This window comes from Triticum dicoccoides, chromosome 1B, assembly GCF_002162155.2.
Source record: "Triticum dicoccoides isolate Atlit2015 ecotype Zavitan chromosome 1B, WEW_v2.0, whole genome shotgun sequence".
Classification (NCBI taxonomy): Eukaryota; Viridiplantae; Streptophyta; class Magnoliopsida; order Poales; family Poaceae; genus Triticum; species Triticum dicoccoides.
Window position 1 is genome coordinate 16,222,338 of NC_041381.1, and position 5,761 is coordinate 16,228,098.

A 5,761-nucleotide genomic window follows, 5' to 3' on the forward strand; every position below is an offset into this window, starting at 1 on the left:
GCCAAGGGGGGCGCACCAGCCCACTATGGGCTGGTTCCCCTCCCCACTTCAGCCCATGGGGCCCTCCGGGATGGGTGGCCCCACCCGGTGGACCCCCGGGACCCTTCCGGTGGTCCCGGTACAATACCGGGTGACCCCGATACTTTCCCGATGGCCGAAACAATACTTCCTATATATAATTCTTTCCCTCCGGACCATTCCGGAACTCCTCGTGACGTCCGCGATCTCATCCGGGACTCCGAACAACATTCCGTTTACTGCATACTCATATTCATACAACCCTAGCGTCACCGAACCTTAAGTGTGTAGACCCTACGGGTTCGGGAGACACGTAGACATGACCGAGACGGCTCTCGGGCAATAACCAACAGCGGGATCTGGATACCCATGTTGGCTCCCACATGCTCCTCGATGATCTCATCGGATGAACCACGATGTCGAGGATTCAAACAATCCCGTATACAATTCCCTTTGTCAATCGGTATGTTACTTGCCCGAGATTCGATCGTCGGTATCCCAATACCTCGTTCAATATCGTTAACGGCAAGTCACTTTACTCGTACCGTAATGCATGATCCTGTGACCAAACACTTGGTCACTTTGAGCTCATTATGATGATGCAGTACCGAGTGGGCCCAGTGATACCTCTCCGTAACACAGAGTGACAAATCCCAGTCTCGATCCGTGTCAACCCAACAGACACTTTCAGAGATACTTGTAGTGCACCTTTATAGTCACCCAGTTACGTTGTGATGTTTGGTACACCCAAAGCACTCCTACGGTATCCGGGAGTTACACGATCTCATGGTCTAAGGAAGAGATACTTGACATTGGAAAAGCTCTAGCAAAATGAACTACACGATCTCGTGCTATGCTTAGGATTGGGTCTTGTCCATCACATCATTCTCCTAATGATGTGATCCCGTTATCATTGACATCCAATGTCCATAGTCCGGAAACCATGACTATCTATTGATCAACGAGCTAGTCAACTAGAGGCTCACTAGGGACATATTGTGGTCTATTTATTCACACGTGTATTACGATTTCCGGATAATACAATTATAGCATGAATAAAAGACAATTATCATGAACAAGGAAATATAATAATAACCCTTTTATTATTGCCTCTAGGGAATATTTCCAACAAATATATGCACGTAGTCCCTAACAACATTGAAAGCATTGTCTTTTAAACTGGGAATAAATGGAATGGGGTTCAAATCTGCAGGAATTGGCCGTCTCTACAGTTGGGATAGGTCTTCGGCCGGTGGACTTGATGTACTTTTTGCTGGAGTGTGATTTTTCTGTGGTACGGCTGGTGCTATGGCAAATGAAATCGGTATACCATTTGCTGTAGTGCAGGTCCTGTGTGGTGGGGCTAGTGGTGTGGTCAGTGAAGTATGGGTACAGTCTGCCGGAGTCGGTCCTATGTTTTGTGTCACTGTTTGTACAACCAATATAAGTGGGGCGCTTTCTGATTTCTCCGGCACCACCACGTTTTTCAAGGACTTTGCTGGTGCTCCTTCAGGTTCGGCAATCACCCTCTTCCTTTTTGATATCTGATACACAAGAACCGCATTTGAGTGGAAAAACATGGTATGACGACAGATGGAATATGTATTGATAATGGATGGGCATGGCATCTCAAGTTATATGATGAGTAAACTAAGCAGATGGTGGTGCAACAAAGTAGAAGAAATGCAATACAACATATGCAAGATACGCACAATCAATAAAACCTTGCCAAATTAGAACAGGCACCTTGATGGGTGAACAGGACAGGCCATCTGCCTTTGACTCCTTGAGGTTAGAATAGTCATTAGGATGATATTCTGAACAAGAATCAACAGGTGGGGAGCGTACGAGTTTCATTGCTTCCAAAATGGCACTCAATGCCTTGGTGCCAATTTTGTAAGTCATTGCAGTGTCCCACAATATTCTTCTGATGCGCAGATTCTAATATTCACTGTAATTGCGTATAATATCTGAGGACCATGAAAACATAAATAGTTGTGAGATTATCTTTGTAATGCAGATGATATTCTAATATAGGGGCGCCCCTATAAACACTTATGTGCTATCACTGGATTCTGATGAGAGAGCTCATGTGTGCTGTAATATCGTGCGTGCATTTATATAATCTGGCACAAGTACACAAAAAGTAGGCTCCAGAAGTAAGGATAGCTGGCAGATGATAGGTTCATAATATACTGTATACAGAATTTATTGCCAAACCATGATAACAAGAGCACACATCAACTAGGCAGATCATAGTGTATATAACAGGGGTACACCATAACCACGATATATAAATCGGGAAAGTGGAACTGGCTTGAAACTACGGTGTTGTATTGCCGCTAGTAATTGAAAGCCTATCGATCACGTACAGGCCAGCACTATCGAACATGGTTAGAAGAGCAAGCAGATTTTGGATAATAAAATGTTGGTTGCGCAGTGCCCACACAAGATGAACCAGAGCGCATTAAGAATGCAACTCCCAGCTGTCTCTCGACCATTTCAGACGGTTGGATGAAGATCCTACGTCTCCTAACCTTTCTTCTTCCTCCTCTCTTAATTCTTCCCATACAGAACACCGCACTGGCTGCCGGCCGGACCACCGGCCCCCACCGCCTGTGTTCCTCTGCCACCCCCACCCCCCACCCTCGTCGAGTTTTCTTCATTCCGTGAGGCCCCACAACCACCCGAGCCCCTTGGATCGCACCGGAGAACTCCAGCGAGCTCTGAAAAATCGGCTGACCCAATTTTGAAATTTAGTCTACTGTGATTTAACTAGTGTGGAATATAAAAGGGGAAAACCATAAACATTGGGAGTATAGTGTTGAGCGTGCCATGGCGGATCTGAAGGTGCAAACCGGACAAAGGCAACTTCGCAACCAAGACAAGAAATTAGACTAAAGCAGTGGTGATCTATTTTCTTGCTGTGATAAATAAGTTGAGCAGATACGAAAGAGTACTGCCTCTGGTGCGGCGCCGTGTACGCATCTGCTGAGAATTTGACGGTGCTCTAGTAGCGATGGCTGTCGGCGGCGTGGAAGCAGATCTAGGAGGGTAGACGGTGGCGGCGGGGCGCGATGGACGAGACGGTCGTAGGAGCGGCGTCGGCAAGGTGGACGACGGCGGGGATGAAGAGAGAGGACGGGATGCAAGGATCCCGGTCCGAAGGTGTGGATGAGAGAGGTCGATCTCGTGTAATGGACGGCGGTGGGGTATCAGCTCCGGCATGGTGGAGGAGGACGGCGGTGGATGGGGTGGCGGACGACGGCAGACGGAGGAGGGTGGGGTGGAGAGGGTGATTTGGCGCCCACGGAGTACGAATGGGGAAAACGGAGGTAGAGAGGAAGGGGGGGAACCATGTATTCAGGGTGCGCTTGTCTCAAATGCGAGGAAATTTACAAACTTAGCCCCCGTTTCAAATTGCTACTACATCACAACAACATTAGTCGGTTGGGGATAGGACGGTAATCTCGCATACACCGAATATTTGCCGACGAGAGTTTGTTTTTGGCGCCCACCGTGTATGAATATGAATCGGGGAGGGAGTCAATTTTGGCCGAGGGCACACTGTGTTTTGGCTCCCACCGTGTATGAATCCGGGTGAGAGGCAGTTACGTCACATTTGGGTGAAATTACAAACCTAACCCTATCGAAACCTATAGAAATCCAGTTGATAGGCTTTGCGTGGCAGGGATAGGCAGTAGTGATTTCCATCTCGCAGATTTTGGTTTCGGGCGGTTACTGCACGTTTACCATGCTTCGTTCAAATTTTGCACAGTGCACGTTTACCATGCCAACTCAATTCGAATCCCGTTTGTATTCTACTATTTTTTTCGGGCGGGATCCATTTTCAATTGGAATTACATTCTATATACATCATTTTTTAATATATACTTTCAAAAGCACAACATCATTTATACATAAACATGGTTTACAAATGGCATGATCTCAGATTCATAAGGTTGTATCCATCAATTTGGATTTTCAAATATTTGAAACCACTTTACGTTGAAATCCAATGTATGCATTCCTCGCTAACTGTCTCCAATTAATGTGTATTTCATGCAGGTTTTTTTTAACTTCTCAAACATGTATATTGTGTTTCACACACGCAACATATAGTTTAATCCCGTTTAGACATTAATTGCATATAAACCATGCATTGTTTGTAATTGAAGAATCTATGGATCACCAATATTGATAAACTATATAACATTACACGTGTGCCAAATTCAAATGAATATGCATGTTTGATACACCAATTTGCGTTATGATATTATCAATGTCGTGATCTCCAGTTTAAATATTTGAATCCCCCTTAATCCAGATATTCGTCTCATATAGCTATCACTCATGCTTATATAGACCTATCTCTCTGGACCTATACGCGTTCATCGTCTCTCAGGCATCTCTCGTGCTACCTGTATGTCGACAATGATCTTTTATCTTCGTAACACACTGACGGTACTCTCTCCCTCGACCTTCATCACTCTATCTCTCTCTTAGTATATCTCGCTCCCTGCTATGTGTCTCTAGCTATGATTCCCCATGTGGTATCTCTTTCTCTCACACAAACACAAACCTTTGTCTCCTGGGGTCTCATTTCTCTCAACTATTCCCATGTGTTCCACTGCCACACCCCTCATACAGAGATGTCTTTCGCTACTTAGATATGAGAACCTACGACTCTTCCTCTTCAATATCTCTTTCTCACACACAAACACAAACTCTGTCTCCCAGGGTCTCATATTCCTCCATTGTTCTCTTGTATGTCGCTCAAACACACACCCTCTCCCTAGAGATATCTTGTGTTCCCTCATATGTCTCTCTAGCTATCACTCCCGTTGTGAAATATCTTTCTCTCTCGCAGACACAAAACTCCGTCTCTCTGGATCTCATTTCTCTCTGATATCTGTTTGTATGCGACTCACATGCACCCTCTCTCTATCTCTCTCACACCCACACACATAACCCAGCCTTCTGATCCACTCGACTCCTATATCTAACGCACACTAGCTAGCATCTTTATCTTTCTATTTATCTGTTTCTCCATCAACCTTCTTTCTCGCCCTCACTTTTGATTCCTATCATGCACACTACATATGTTTCTCTCTACATGCAGTCAAGTGCCCTGTCACACACATATATAACTTCACCCTTTGAACCACCCGACGGTCATCTCCAACACCCAAACTAACGGATGTCCCTCTAGCTAGCATCTCCATCTCTGTATCTCTCTGTAGTTTCTCCGTCAACATTTCTTTCTCGCACGGAGTCTTGCTTCCTATCACCCACACTATATATGTCTCTCCATACATATGCATTTATAGGTTGATCTCTTTTGCACAATCGTTGCGCCTCAGCCCCTCTGCTCGCCATAGATGCATGCTCCAGCCCACGCCACTATCTCTTAAAGACAAAAACACATGCTCAATTGTCGGGCCTTCTTCCCTGCATTCTCACATGCATGCATATTGTCATACCGACCCGTCTCTCCCATGTCGTTTATCTTATGACTTATGTCTTCTTTGTTTTATCTCGATCATGCGCGCGCGCACACACACACATCCCACGTATACATGTATACCTCTCACACATGCACGTTCAAGGTCTCTATGTCTCCATACGTAGTTAATTACCCTCAATCCTAACGCCACATCGAATAGTTCTCCTCTTTTGTGCACATAACTTCCGCCTGGATGGGCAAAAAACACATTCACACTTAACAATCTCCTTCTAGCTA